The sequence below is a fragment of the Podarcis filfolensis genome (assembly GCF_964270895.1).
Source record: "Podarcis filfolensis genome assembly, chromosome: 5".
In the NCBI taxonomy this organism is placed as follows: domain Eukaryota; kingdom Metazoa; phylum Chordata; class Lepidosauria; order Squamata; family Lacertidae; genus Podarcis; species Podarcis filfolensis.
The window spans coordinates 27,634,121-27,650,545 of NC_139608.1; the positions used below are offsets into that span (position 1 = coordinate 27,634,121).

Sequence of the window (16,425 nt, forward strand, 5' to 3'; positions counted from 1 at the left end):
GTGGGCTGCAGGCTCCCCACCCCTGCTGTATTGTATCAAGATATAAACAGGTGTGAGGTAGCAGCACCCTGATGTCCACTGATATCCCTAAGGTATATAGCAAAGCATCCTGACAAAGCTTCGTAAGTGGTAGCAATGTGTTCAGGGATGTGAACGACAAGAGATTTGGGAATTCAACTCTTTCCATGATCGGGGCCTTGAGTGAGCTTCTGCAGATCTGTTTTCTTCAATAACTGCAGTACCAGTCCTTTGAGAATGGAAAATTCTCTCCCAGGTACTCTCTTCCTAAGCTCAGCTCATTTCCCCTCCCCTAACCATGCATTAATTATTATGAGCCCATGCTATAGGAGTGCACATGCACCAGCGCACCTCTGCAGCTTTGTTCGTTTCCCCTTTATTGCTATGTGGTTGTCAGGAAATGGGTGACGGCACACATTAATCCTGGATAAAAGCTTGAGTAGCCGCTTAGGGCCACTGCCTATACAAAATTCATTTATTTCTTCTTATTTTTTTATTAAAATTCTATACCGCTCTTTGTCCAAAGATCACAGGGCAGTTTACAATATAAAAACACAAAAAAATCATGCGACAGTAACAAACAAAACAGTTAGGTAGCCATGTTGGTCTGACACAGTCGAAATAAATAAATTAGTCCAGTAGCACCTTAGAGACCGACTAAGTTTGTTCTGGGTATAAGCTTTCGTGTATCTGAAGAAGTGTGCATGCACACGAAAACTAATACCTAGAACAAACTTAGCTGGTCTCTAAGGTGCTACTGGCCTATTTTTTTTTATTTAAACAAAACAGTAATAATAATAATAATAATTTATTATTTGTACCCCACGCATCTGACTGACACACCATAGATAGTTTAATTAGCCAAAGTTGTGGGAGAAGAGGAATATTTTTGCCAGGTGCCTAAAGATACATAAAGAAGGTGCCAGTCAAGTCTCCCTGGGATTTGTCACCAATCTATAGCTGCTCCACCATACCCTCAATGATATATCTTGCTATAGGGTCATGATAATATAGCAATCATAGATTAATCTAAGAATGGTGCTGTTTTACTACAGCAACATGGTTAGTTGCTCACTTTATTTACACACTGGGCCAAGCTGTCTAGTAAAACAGTGTTTTCTATACAGAAATTATAGACTTAAAGGCTATTTTCTAAAACATACATTTCCCCCACATCTTTTGAATGTTGTTTTTATGTTGCTGCTTTAAATCAACTTCATCAAAAAAATAAATTGCTGTAGTAATCAAGTAGAAAAGTATACTCCAACAAGGATTTGTTTCAGACCAATACATATGCCCATTTCCTATCACTGTCTAGTTGTAGACGGATCATAGCTGAGTTGTCAAAGTCAAGTGGATATAAATTGGTCATGTGGCAACGTTATCTCACTTACCAACAACTGTATCCGAAACAGCCGGCAACCATAGGGCTGGAGCCTGAAGAAGAAATCTAGGCGAAAAAAGGATGGAGTTGCCCAAATCAGAACTTGAATCAGGATGACACATTAACAGCACAATCCTATGCATGTTTTCCCATAAGTAAGCCCAACTATGCTCAGTACTCCTTACTCCCAGGAAAGTGGGTACAGGATTGCAGCCTAACTGCCCAGACTGCCCAAGGTTTATAGGTCAATGTCAGCAACCTAAATTTCATACAAAAATAAAATAATATACTGGAAGTCAATACAGATCCAGACTCGGGCATAATAGAAAAGGAGAGCTTCTTGCTAAGAGAACAAGCTGCAGCAGTCCTCATGATTACATGCTCCATAATACATTTCTATTATGATTTGCGGCACTTACGATAGCGGCAGTTTCATTTTCAATGTCTTTCCTAGTGATTCCTAGTATGGAATTTTCCTGTAGCAAGTAAATTTCCTGTAGCAAGTTAATTGCTGGGGGCGCAAAAACCTTGTGTGTCATTGCCATCTGCTGTGGCACTCAGTCAGGAGGAGAAGGGTTAAGAAGGCACGGGTGGATGCAAAAGAGGCAATAGGGTGCGATCCTATGAGGCATGTGCTTCCATGCATCTTCAACATGTTGCCTGGGCCTCTCTGGAGAAGCACAGGCTTAAAATCTAACTAAAAATAGCAGTTGCCTGCATTTGTTTAGAGGGATTTGGTTTTTCTCGCATAGAAATTTATGCAGATTAATCAATCAATGGAGGATATGATGGGCGGGGAAGGGCTGTGGCTGTGAAGGGTCGTGTCTCGGTAATAAAGCATCTGCTTTGCATACTTTGCATGCTGATGGTTCCCAGGTTTCAGGAAGGGTAGTGAGACCCAGATTAACCACCCACCCCCATTTAAAACCATATGGTCTGCATCTGTGACAAAATAATTTTTGGAAATGGCAAGTAATTCCAGCATGAACGTTTGCTTAACTTGCTAAAGAAAGGAAGAAGAAATGTACCACCAAAAAGGGGGCGTGTAAAAAAAATATGTGTATGGTTATTTAGATACATGGGTGGTCGTGTGCCCTATTTTGCAGAGGACAGTCCTCTATTTGAAGAGCTGCCAGGGGACAGTGGTCTAGCTGAAGGATAGGACCCTTATCTTAAAGGCTGGCAAATCTAAATCCTGTTTATGAAACAATAAGAAGGGATAGCAGAAACCTAGAAGTTATCCACCAGCAGTTAGGACCTGGACAGCAGACACAGGCCATCTAGTTTCCCCCATTGTGGAGATATGCATTTCTGTTTCTTATTTAGAGCTCTCCAAGTGGTGCACAAATATGTTAAAATTCACAAACAAATAAAACACATACACAAATATCCATAAAATGCATCATCATTAAAACAGAGATAGAAACCAAGCAAAAATCAATTTTAAATTATTCTTTCTAAATTTCTATCTATGCAGATAAATGTACACACACCCATTTTAAAATGCCCCCCCCTTAAGGTGATACATTTCTTCTTACTTTTTTAGCAATGCAATAAATAGACAACCTAATTTGATCCTGAATATATGCATCCACTGTGGTCTTGTTTTCATGAGAGCAGAAGAGACAGGAACATGCAAAACATTTTAGAGACAGAATTATACGTGAACAGGATTTTCCAGACCTGCAGAGAACAGCTATAGAACCCAGGCAAACATGCTCTTCAAATTTACATTGTTTATATCCTTTCTTACACACATCCTGCCTCTGTAGTTTTCGACTTGGAGCCAACCGTTAGCAAACGTCCTTTTCCCAACCTTCCAGAAAGTAGACACGTCATTCATTTTCCTGCCCTCTGCCTCTTCCGTTGCCCAAACATGAGTTCCTTCTCCGTCGTTTCATATGCATGGCTCCCTGTGCTTTACTCTTTCCTACAGAGTATCACAGGTTCATGTTTTCCCACTGAGCTCAAAATGATTCTATGATCCACTCCCATCCAGATTTCGCTTCCCCTCAGCAATTTATTCAATCCAAAACAAGGCATGTATGGCAGGAGCTGAACCAGACAAAACCGTGTCCTTTTCCTGAAACCTGACTTAGGGTTGATATTACTATCTTTAAAAGCATTTAACCAAACATTGGAGAGCATATATTAGAGATCTGAATGGCTTTTGAAGTGCATTGAGGGTGGAGATACTGAAAAAGCACCTGCAGGAAACACCTTTACAAATACATGAGAATGCATTGGAACATTTTATTGACATGCCAGGCACCAAAGCCTACAGGGAATTTAGCAGGAGCCAAAGCAATCCTGAATGTACTGCTATGGTGATTCAGAAACTCTGTGGATTTTTAAGGAGGTGAGGGATATGGGATACAAAATACAGATTGCACAATATACTAAACATCATGATCACCACCAGCCCATCCCACTTCATTTCAAAAGCCATTTGGAAGAACACGTATTTGCATTGTTTATGTTCTGAGAACTATGAAGCACTTTGCTGGATTGCAAGTAACCCACTATAGCTATATGGGCGAAATGATCTAACATGTCTCCTTAAGGAGCATGTCTCCTTAATCTCCTCCCCATTGCAGCAGCACCACCCCAACTTGCTCCAGAGGGTCCCCAACCCTCCTGAGCATGTGGGGGGCGGGGGCGGGATATGGGGAGCTGCCGGGAGGAAGACAGAAAAGTAAAGTTCTGCAAGTCCATTCCACTCATAGATGGACCCAGTTGGCTGTCTCCCATAGATAGATATGGGAAGTTCAAGGACTGCAAGCTGAACTAATGACTTCATGCAAGACATCTCTCTCAACCTCAGCCTTCCTGAAATCCCACCTGAAATCTGTACTGCTGGAAAACAATGCTGGGCATGGACTACTAAGATAATACCTGTGACACCCAAGTGCTATATGAATTCTTAGTACCTTACTGATTATAGAAGAAAGGGAGATAGCTGTAAGCACACATACACACACGTTCTTTGTGGAGACTGATGGGGGTCTGTCTGATGTTTCGTACAGATGGTGGCTCAGTCTCCCACAGTCATCTCAATTTATTTCAGCGGCCATTTGGAAGGGCACTGCTTTTCTCTTTAGCCATTTGAGGTTGATCCCTAAAGACCACTGTGTAAACAGCCAGTCCACAATTGCTGTAATACATTCCCATGGCCATTTGGAAATCCAGCGTACTCCCCATGGCCATTTAGAGGGAAATAATGCATTCCTATAGCCCATGCAGCGTTGTTCATTTTTGTGTGCCAAAATGGCTGAAACGGAGGAAAGGATGGCTGGTAAGTCTTTTGGGTACGTGTTGGTATGTTCCAAATCTCATAGCAAAAGACAGCATTTTCCTCACTGTAACAGCCAGTCAGCATTCATGCTAAATATTCAAACGAGGGAGCACTTTTATCATTAAGCAAAACACAAGGCACCACCACTACCATGCAAATAACCCAACTCTTTTGGCATAGGAATTGCTGGCCGAAAACTTCTGATTATTTTCCTCAAAAAGGCAGTGTGAATTTAGTCTTCATAAAATGAGTGAGTGAGTGAGTCAGGGTGAGTGAGAACGAGAGAGAAAATACTCCTTTGATGCAAGAGAGGAATCAAAACCCACCATCCTGAAACATATTAGACTGAAGCAAGAGGGAATTCCAAGAGCAATACTTTGTAAACCATCATTCACATCCTCTCCTGTGCAAAAGCTTAAAATAAATGGACATACAATAATATGCTTGGCAGTAAATTACTTTTTAAAAGTCCATGCATGAAATAAATTATGTTAATGCAAGCATCAAAGAACTGATGTGTAAAAGTTATCCCCAAAAATAAGTATTCAAAATTAATCACTTACAGATAATGAAATCATGAACCCCTGTACTGAAAAATACCGTTCAAATGAATTTGTTTTAGAAGCAACTTAATAAAAACAGAATGGGAAAATCTAGCTTTAGGAAATTTATCAAATATCGTTATTTTGGATTTAATGTTGTTCTATTATGTCGTTCTAAAACAGCTGTTATCAGCCATCCTCTAGAATAGATGTATTATATTTTTCTTTAGTGAATTGGTAATCTTCAGAAAGAAGAGAAAATTAACATTGTACCTTTAAGATTGCTTTGCAATTTGCAGTAATGTAAACGTCCAATAGAATTATACTTTTAGTATTTCTTTTAACCCAGTAAATCTGTTGTTGTTGATCGCGATCAATACATCAGCTTTAGTAGTATCGAAGTCAAGGACATGAAAAGAAAATGGCTACCATGCAGAAAAATAGCTTTGCAGTGAGATGTGCTTCAGTTAGAAGGGAAGAATCCATGTTTTCAAGAAGCTATATTAAATGTGTAGCAACGATTAACAATACCTTTTATCCTAGGTTTGGTTTTTACAGCTCCTATTATACGTGAGCTGCTTTTCATGAAATATTATAAATTTGAACTTGCATTAGTGTTACAGAAAATCACATATTAAATTATCCCCTCTCCCCTCTCCTTCTTTGTCATCTCACAACGTTGGTTAAACTGATTGATTCTTTTAGGTTCTGTCTACTAAAAGTCTCTAATTACTGCTGAATGTAACGATGGAGAAAAGAGATTTAAACATAATTACAATTTTCAGCTGCTTGCAATTTCAGCCATGTTCGTTCAATACTGAGATGAAATTAACTATTTTAAGAACACATACATGTCCTGCGTGTGTCTCACTAAGATGTACTACTTCATACTGTGTGGTTGTTTTTGTGAGAAAGACGGTTGCATTGCTTGAAACAGTCAATTCAAGATGAGAGAAAGGTTACTGTTACATGCAAACCTCCTATCATTTAATGCATTATAGCTACCCAGAAATGCAGTATGAGATCATAATTTGCATTGTGGAATTAAACAATAATAACTGTCTTTGCATCTCTGCTACCGCATCCTTTAACAGGATTTGGTTGCCAAGGAAACTGGTTTTGGCCCAATGTTAACATGAAATACCTATGTCCCAAAATATATCCAGTGTCACACCATGATGATTTAAAAATTAACTCACAGGTTAGCATATCTATACATGGCTGGTTTTAATTTGTTAACCCTTTGAAATAAGCCAGACTCAACAATTAATATTGAGTTCCAGATGAAAAGGACATCTTTAGGTGTTTCTCTCTTTTGACATAGCCAGCATCTTAAAAGAAAATAAAGACTATAATGAAATACGTCCTTACTTTATTTCCGCAATATTTATAAGATAAACGATAAGACAAATGTTTATAGCAAACGTTGACAGACCGCTTCCTAAGGCAAAATTAAAATATTTTTTAAAAAATTTCACAGCTCTGTCCACAACTTACAGTTTTGTATCTTAGCAAACAGCTTAATCATGTTCATAACCGGGATCAAAATCTTTTGGACGATAAGCTTTTAAAAAACGCCTTTGCTGCATAAGCGGTGCCACGCCCTGATTATCTAGTAGACGGGGTATTTCTAATTTCAAAATAGATGTATGCTTTTAAATAGGGAAACCCATGCAAAGTCACAACATTTAGAACTAGATCCTTGGGGGGGGATAAACTGGTTTAATAGATCTCTGTTCTATTTCATTTCCTTGCATCATGGAACGAGAATAGGTAAAAGCATGCAAATCTCCACCTACCTGTGTATATGTCTTAATGAAGTCTTAGCACGCCATTGCACCCAGCCATTTGTATACAAAGTGAGGGAGAGACGCTGAAATCTTAGACGTCTCAAAAAAATAAAATAAATAGCTCTTTTCAAAAAGCAGCTTGCTTGAATGGACTGTGATCAAGATAGCTGAACTTATCAATGGGAAGGACAGAAGTGTGTGCGTCTGTCAGGGAGGGAGGAGATGCCCTCATCCAAGGTGGTGGGTGGTTTTTTTTAATAAGCTGCAGCAAAGGGCTTCCTGCTCACCCCCCCTTTCCCTTTTGAGGGTTCAAAGCTGACCACTGCAAAGGCCACTTGTCACATTTGTTGAAAATCAGCCCAGTGCTATCCCTGTTGAAAAGGAAAAACTCAGCAGCCAAAGCCCACTGCACAACACACGCAGACTGCGTAAGAGTTAAAAATAGATTGGACGTGCCTGCATAATAAATATGTCACTTCCAAGGGCTTTAAATTTGATATTGCCATTAATTAACAATACAACATCTATTATTTAAATAGCAGTAAAGGCAAGAGGAATAAGACTGACCCCACCTGGAAGCAGAGTTCGCTAAAAAAATAAATAAATCCAATTTTTTAAAAAATAAAATAGAGCTAATGCTGGTTTAGAATGCGACGATAAACTAACAGCCCACTGCACTGAAAATGAAATTGAATGCTAAAGGTGGCTGCTTAAATAGTTATGCCCATCAGGAAGCCCAAGTCTTCACTACGACATGATATGGCACACAGACCATTTACATACTCCCATTAGAAACACTAGGCATGGCATAATGAATTCTGTATCCACAGCATGCAGACAGCACAAGCAACATTAATCCTGCCTGCCATTTTAGGCTCGCAGCAGCAGCATGATGCATACACTACAGCAGCACAGATCTGGTTAAACGGGAGGCAAGGAACCGCTCACCTTAAATGCAGTATCTGATTAATGTTGTTTAAGTGATATTGCAAATCGGCTGCTGAATCTTAGAGCAACTGGGTGGGAGGGAACAAAGAAAAAAATGTCATCAACTGATGATGCAAGACGAATCGTTACTCTGCACTGCTCAGTCAAGCTCCATGTTCTTCAATGATACAATCTCAAGTATTTCAGATTCTGTAGCAAAAAAACCACCCAAAACCTGTCTGCAGAGTGGCTGTCTCCATCTACCGAGAAAAACAGAAGATTCCTTTCACTCGCTGGAGGGAGGGATGGAAAGAATATCTGCAGAAATATCTTATTGACGGAAGAAGATTTCATATAGTACGTATTAGGTCCTAGATATGTATCCCTATTGCTGTCTTTTTCTTAACCCGTGTAATTTGCTTTTTGTTGTTGTTAAGCACGTAATTGCCAAGCATGTAACAGACGAAATCATCATTGCTTAAACTCTCATTCTGCACCGGATTATCGAAAAGCTGAGCGTATTGACAAAATCGCAAGCGCGCAGAGGGTCTGGCTGCAGAATCAGCTGTCTGCTTCTGTGTTGCTGCCTGCTTAACCACAAGCAAGGTTAGAGCTAAATATATCTGCAAGGCATAAACGGAAGCTATTTTGCTGTACAGATTACGTTACAAAATGCTCCATCCTTAAGAGCTCATAAGATGAGTGCCTATTAGAAAATGTTTTGCTGCTACCCTGCATCGCTCTACACATCAGGCAGTGAAAGACTATGGAGACTGCTCTTAAATCTAGTGACCTAAATAATGCTAAGATGGCTTAAGTAATATACATACATACTCAGCACCAAAGGCAGGAAATGAAACAAGGAGTGTCTCATCAGAATGCAAGTACAGTACCAATTCTAAATAAAATGCAGTGCCCTGTATATGCACATCTTATGCTAAGATGGAGAGGATGGGATGCTTATTCCTTTCATTTTTTGTTATTGTCAGGATAGGTTTTTTGTTTTTATCCTCAGAGGCTTTCCTTAGCTACGGCATCTGTGACATCTTGATTCCTGGCATCATGGAGGTTAACACAGGCACATCTTAACGGTCCAATTTTTAATTCTGCAAATCCAAATAAGCTTTTAAAGCAACAACATTGAATTAAATTAAAAACACTATACTTCAACACCTCTAAACAGGCACTGATGCTTTTGGTCTTGGTTCTTGAGTTTTGTTGTTAAGATCAATAACACGTTTCACTGCATGAATAAGACTGGTATTATTTTAGACCGAGTCTGTGAGAATTAGTGGGGGTTTTTTTAATGAAATGAAATAGAAAATTTTGAAACAAGGGAAGCTTAAACTACATTAAAAATGTAAGATGGAAGGAGAGAAAGAATAAAAAAGGTGGATTGGTTCACTTTTTTATTTTTCGGTGCCTAGAATGTGAGAGGGTCTTCTGCTTCGTATTCAATGCCAGCATCTCCCCAAGGGGGGAAATTAGGGAGGGATAGAACAGCTGGCTACGGCCAGTGCTGCAGTCCCTTAAGGCTGAAGTGTTAGTTAAAAGGAAAAACAAACATCTGAAACGTACCTGCCTGGCTATATAAGGACAAGATCCTTTCTTTCTACAACATGCCACTTTTCTTTTAAGCAGGTCTTAACTACATCCTCTCCCTCTCTTCTATGTGACACACAAAATTGAGAGCTGCTGAAATCTGGAAAAAACAGCTGAATATATTTCTGACCTTATTGGGAAATTCTCCTTGAATGTTATAGATCTGTTTAATGCCACATTAGCTCCTGATGCACCCACACTATTTATGGGAGATTAATTCAATAGGCAAACATGGTTTGGGTAAATATTTCTGTAACCCCAAAATAAATGCTTAACAATAAATGCAGCCGCATCCTCAACACATTTATTCATGAGCTAGTCACGAGAGGTCATTGCTTGCAATCTATATTGTCAACTACGAACAATTGCCACTTAAATAACTGAAGACTGCCATGCAAATAAATATTTCATAGAATTCCAGCCAAAACGGTCCCACCTTCTCAGAACATCATTCCCGTTGTTTATGGCTCTTTTATAAGAGGAATAAATTTCTCTGCCTTTTTTTTAATCCCTCTTAAGACTTTTTTTCGAGATTTTGTACATTGTGTCGCTGGGTTTATTGCTTGAGATTCAAAAGACCTAAAAGCTGGCATTTGAAAAATGTGCTTCTCAAATGTATGACATCAGTCAAGCAGCGGCAGAAGCAACCCAGAGACAACAGAGGCCGGGCTCACAAACACACGTGACACAAACAGGGTATTACAAACTGTGTTCTTTCCCCCTTGACAGGCTTATTGCAGTATATTCAGCTAACATTTCAAAACTAGGGACTATATGCAAGGGCAGATTTTGCATCTAGAGAAGAAAAATAATGGCTGGCATATGGCTATGCTAATGTACGGTTTTACGCTATTGTCTGCTAGTAGCAGCAGCAGAATTCACATATTCACAGATTATGTATAATTACAATACCGGTTTTCATTTGGAAGGACTCTTTCCCTGCTTTTTTATTTTAATGAAAAGCCCTCTTGTACTATTGTGTGTAACGCCAAGGACAGTTCAGTCAGTCTCCAGGTGATCAAGGCCCGTATGAAACATCTGATGTTGTTCTGTATCAGACCCGTGCAAGAATTCTTAAGTGCGAGAATTCATCATAACAATCCTCATATCCATACCCCCATACTAAGATCATTTTTTTTAAAAAAAATTAAAAACCCAGTTATTAATGGGGATGAATTAGTGAAGAGGGAGGGAGGAAGGGAAAGCACTGTGTAGCGTTTAGAGTTTTGGACTGGGGCTGGAGAGCTCTGGGTTCAAATCTGCACTTAGCCATGAAGCTCACTGGATGACTTTGGGCTGATTGTTATCTCCCAGCCTAATCGACTCACACGGTTTTTTCTGAGGAGCGGGGGGTGGGGGTGGAGAGCACTATGGGAACGAGGCTGGATAGGAGGAAGGAAAAGAGAGACCCTGGAGGGACAGAGAGATTTGCAGGGAGCCAAGCACCCGTACTTACCTAGGGGATAACTAGGCGCAATGGCTGTAGTTCTCAAGGTGCACGCTGTAGCCGTGACTCTTTTCCAACCAACTCAGGCAGGCAGGGGGGATGAAAGAATCCTGGAAAAGACATATGCAAAGGCCAGATTGGTAAGGCATAAGTCTTATAGCAAAGGGCTATTGTTGGTTGATTCTGGAAGCCAAGAAGGGGATCATGCCCCTAGTTTACACTTCTGTTGATTCATTACATACCGAGTACTATTTTCATTAGTGCTGTAAACCAAAGGGAAATAAAACATGTACTGTTTTACGGGTCCATCCTGTATCGTTTGTGGTCATTGCTGGGAATATGGATGCTATGGGATCTGAGGTGCTCCTCCCCCCCATCCCAGAACCCATGACATTATGCATTATCAAATCTGCCTCCTAATCAAATATTTCAGTTCATCTTTTCTTTTTGCTATACAGCACATAAAATTAACATGGTGGTATTATTATTTTTAAAAGTTTATTTACACAAAACAATATTATTTTTATTTCATAAAGATTATATGCCACTTGATTTTAAATAAAGCAGTTTACAGAAAGAATATGTCAAGCATGCTAAAACAGCAAAGAAGATGCCTTTCTTTGTCTGGTCCTGGTTTGAGGTTGACAGGGGAAAGATGACATCAGCAGAACCATTTCTTGGTAATGGTAGATCACATTAGCTAGGAAGGGCCACATCCCACAAGGCAAAGCCTGTCAGGACCCTAGACAGAACACTCTGGTGAGGACCACCTAAACTGAGAGCTCTTGCAGGTGCCTTTCCAAAGCTGGCTGGTTTGGTCCTGCCGTTGGTGGCGACGAGGTGGCTGTGTTTTTAAAGCAGGGTTTCTCAAACTTGGGTCCGTGGATGTTGTTGGACTACAACTCCCACCATCCCTGAACACTGGTCTTGCTAGCTAAGGATGATGGGAGCTGTAGTCCAACAACAGCTGGGGACCAAAGCTGTCAACGTTTCCCTTTTTTTAAGGGAAATTCCCTTATTCCGAACTGGTTCCTCACAAGAAAAGGGAAAAGTTGACAGCTATGCTGGGGACCCAAGTTTGAGGAACTGAACTTCTGATTCTGCAGAAGTTGGCTCCTACTGTGTGGGGGTGATGGGGAATGCAATAGAAACCTGGTGAGTTTGGAAAGCCAACTTATCTTCTGACCAAGAAGGTCCTGCAGTGTGGAATGTCAACTCTCTGAGGGGCACCTTCTCCTGATCATCGTCGTCCTCAAAGTTCAAGGAAGGACTGAGGTCAGAGAACACGGCACTGCCAAAACCAGCCCCTGCCCTAGAAGTGAGCTGTCATTGGCACCAACACACCAGGCTCTACTTCCATGCCCCTACATAGGCCACAAACCAGATCCTTTCCCAATTGTAGGAACCGCCTGTCCTACTTTTGACCCAGTCGTCTCATGAAAGGATATTAAACTTCTAAGTTTTGTTGCACACCTCACACAACCTTACCGGAAGATGAAGGACACTACCAAAGAGATGTTTACCACGTGCAGGCTCACTGATTACCTCAGAAGCAACACCAGATTTGCAATGCTTTACAGAGGAAAACACCAGTAGCCACTTATATCTCAGTACTGGCAACGAAGTGAATGAGACTGTAGATAAAGAGGGCTGATGGAACATCTTCAAAATCTATGGGTGCTTCCAGACGTTCTGTTTATGCTAGATGACGTTGCGTCAAAGCAAATGTTACCCAGCTCTTACCATATTTCCATCACTTTCCATCTCTCGAAAAGCCCAGTCTTTGGGGGAAGTGAGCATGTAGTGCAACGCCTCCCAGTCAACTATAATTGAACAAACTTAAACTTTCTGATTTTTGAGACGCAAAAGGGCTGTAGGGGAGACTGACAAAATCACACACTCTCTTCCACTGGTAGAATTCTGTGGCCAGATCTTCACATTGGTAAAATTCCTGCTGGTAGAAGTTTATTTGGGATTTAAGCCATTAGCCTTATTCAGCCTTTTTCTTGGCTCCACTGTTGAACAGTTAAGGAGGAGATAGGCCATGCAGAATACCCTGTTCCAACACTGCAAACTCTTCCCTCGACATCTGTGCACACAACACAAATATCTGAAGCAAGGGGGCCTTCACACATTTAGTTACACACATGACAGCATCCCCTAGAATCATAGAATAGTAGAGTTGGAAGGGATCAGTAGGATCATCAAGTCCAATCCCTGGCAATGCAGGAATTTTTTTGCCCAACGTGGGTCTCGAACCCACAACCCTGAGATTAAGAGTTCCATGCTCTACCAACTGAGCCATCCCTCAGGAATTAAATATAACCTGATTGTTCAGGGGTGAGATTCCAGGGAAGCCTTCACATGTACATAAGCACAAAGGCCCATCACTACAGATGTTCATGCTATATGAGCGAATGTCAGGTAAGGATTGGGCAACACTAGGGGTGAGAATTCTCAGCGTAGCCCACCTTCTTGTTTCTATATTGTTCAATGCAGGAATGAAGAAGACCCATACATAGCTAACATATTTTAGGAAGATGCATCCTTCGGCAAAATGAGTACAGCACCTTCTTCTCATGCTGCCACTTTCCGCAAGGGTGAAAACAATGTTAAGTTTGGGCCTAACCATCACAAACCCAGCTGCTTGCACCCTAGACAGAAAGGTGAGGTGGTAGCTTTCCAGCTTTTTTCCGTCTTCTCCTTTGCCTTTTCAAAGCAATCTAATAAAATATTATAATCCAGCCTGATTTCTCCTAGGTATTAACATACTCATTAAAATAAACCTCGCACTTCTTGGGAGGTTCTGCCACACAGAATATGCTGCTGCGAGCAGAGCGGATGTACTGAAACTCGTGCGGCAGACCTGGAGGTTGACAGCTACAGAAAAGACATTCGACGCACCTGTCAAGATACGTGGGTTTTCAGAACACAAGTCACAGACGGAAGGCCCCAGCAGCATCTTGTTCAAAACGATACTTGGCAGCTTAAATTACCTTTTAAAAGACAGAACTGAAATTCACACTTGAAGATTTCCAATTCTCTGACACATATATACTTTCGTATACCGTAGGTCTTCCAGCAACATTACCAACATAACACCGCCAAGAACAAATCCATCTCTTGGGCTAGCAGAAGTAGTTTGCACTTTGAAATCTGTTCTATCTGTTGATCAATGCAATAGCCGTTCCTTTTTAATGCTCCTTGCATGCTCAATTAATGTGTGTAAGGTGTGTGCGTATGTGGCTGGGGGTGAGGGTGAGGGGAGAGACCAGGCCTCCTTCCATCCTATACACATTCATAAGAAAATCTACAGAGGAAAGTTCCACGTTAGGGGAGGGGGGCTTCTACAAGGGTTCATTTGAACTTGTGTGGATTGTGGCAGAGTCTGAGCTGTGCTGCACTCACATGTTCAATAAATGCATGAACAATGTCTGCAAGGAGCAAGTGCCGAATGGTCAGGAGACAATTCTATCATGAGAGACAAAAGTCGGAGGACAGATTTCAGCCCAACACTAGTCCAAACAGCAGCAAATTAAAACCCCAAGAAGCACAGCTTATCAGAAACGAAACATTGCCGCCCAGCAACAAATCGTAAGGTCAGCCCAGGCCCACCCTCACAGACCCAGAAGGAATGAGCCAAAAAGACAGATTGGGGGGGGGGGCTTTGAAGCACTCGCAACTGAATCGTCCCCACATAACTTACATCATGTCTCCTGTATCTCATTCATACAATGCCTGCTCGCTATTTCTTCTGAATGTGTATACTGTACAATAGTACACATACACCCTGTACAATCAACCTTTTTTAAAAAGCCTAGTATTTACTATGAGCTTGAGCAAACCGTTTCGGCACAGCTCTTCCCACGCTGACCTGTCCCTGCAGAAGCAAGAGCAGCAGGCAAGGCGACCGTGGGCCGTCATTCTGAGGCCCAAGGCCCAGCTGTTCTGCATCCGGTGCACAAACTCTGCTCGCAGCCTCCTCTCCTCGCTGCTGTGCAGTGTTTCTGAGCCTCCTGGTGTTCAAATAGGGGACTTGCAGTTTCTACAGCAAGCATGTAAAAAGCCCAGATGAGCTGGAGGGCCAGATTCTTAAGAAATAGTTGCTCCGGAATCTCGCCCATGATTTCCCCCCCAATTCCGCCTTCATTTTATGAATGTTGTTCATTTTAGGAACATCAGCTGGCTACATAACACACACCGCTCACTGTTACAGAAAGGTAGCCGTGTTGGTCTGCCATACTCAAAACAAACAAACAAACAAATTTCTTTCCAGTAGCACCTTAAAGACCAACTAAGTTAGTTCTTGGTATGAGCTTTCGTGTGCATGCACACTTCTTCAGATACACTTGAGACAGAAGTTGCCAGATCCCTCTATATAGTGAGAAGGTGGGGAGGGGTATTACTCAGAAGGGTGGTGGGAATGGGTGATTGGCAGATAGCTGTGATGAGCCTGTTGACGACTCTTAACGACTCACTGCAAGTGTTTCACTTCCTCAGATAAATCTCACGCATGGAAAACACACTCTGGGAGCAGAGGGGAAACACTAGGACTTGCTGCAAGATTGCTTTGGCACGTGAAGTAGTGTGAATGACAAGCTGGGGCCATTTCAGCTGTGGATTTACATATGAGTAAGTATGCCAGCTTACCCCTCATGCCTCCTTGGCCCTCAAAATTATAGAACAGTGTGGATTGCTGTGGGCTGTGTCTAGGGGCCATGGAAGCCTGACGGCCTTATTGCTCGAGATCCCAGAACTACAGGAGCTTTGAAACTGCCTAATGGTACCAGCTGATAGGACATCCCACCGCTGTGTTGCCACAGCAGTGGCGGACTTTGGGATCTCAAACCTCAGTGCCACCCTGGTTGATGCTAAAATTCAGCGCTCCCCCCTGCCCCCACCTCTCATGCTCCATTCCACAGTGTTCTAAGGTCTCAAATATAAAATAAATGTTCATAAATGTACAAGGCAAACACATACATAACTACATAAACGTGTCTAAAAGAGTACAGGAGAGCAATCCTGAAGCCATTCTGACTCTCCCAGTGACCCCAGATATTCCTCTGCAGTAAGGGGTGAGGGGTGGGGAAAGCCTTCCCATTGTCTTTTTGCTTACAAATCCTGTCTTAAAGGGTGTGTTTGTTTGTGTGTATGAATAGAGTGAACCTGTGACCTGGATTCAGGAACTGAAGTATTTACCATCACAAAAGAATGGCCAAGCTGCCCAGGCAAAGCAATCAGTGACCATTATGAGGTATCCTGGCAGACAGGATTTCTGCTGTAGACTGCCTCCTGTGATGTATTTCTGCTGTAGACCACCTCCTTTTGTGATGTATGTATGATGCCTTGTGGGGTGGGCAATTTCAAAAGTCTATATAAGGGCTTGCACACCATCATTCTGGGTTCTCTCCTCCCTCCTG

At 41.6% G+C, this 16,425-nt stretch overlaps 1 protein-coding gene across 9 annotated transcripts in view; it reads right to left on the bottom strand.

Moving 5' to 3' along the window:
* Positions 1–14,954, bottom strand: part of ZBTB38 (zinc finger and BTB domain containing 38) — a 29,617-nt gene extending 14,663 nt beyond the window's left edge. The window contains exons 1-5 of one of the 9 annotated variants that reach the window (XM_083613714.1): positions 14,834–14,954; positions 13,910–14,001; positions 11,015–11,115; positions 9,535–9,624; positions 1,413–1,468 (exon numbers count right to left, since the gene is read on the bottom strand). The gene's annotated coding sequence lies outside the window, so the exon portion shown is untranslated. Of the gene's footprint in view, positions 1–1,412; positions 1,469–7,038; positions 7,948–7,977; positions 9,063–9,534; positions 11,116–13,909; positions 14,002–14,833 lie in introns of those variants that run through there. The other 8 variants (XM_083613712.1, XM_083613710.1, XM_083613707.1 and 5 more) reach the window with 8 other exon arrangements.
* Between the last annotated feature and the right edge of the window lie 1,471 nt (positions 14,955–16,425).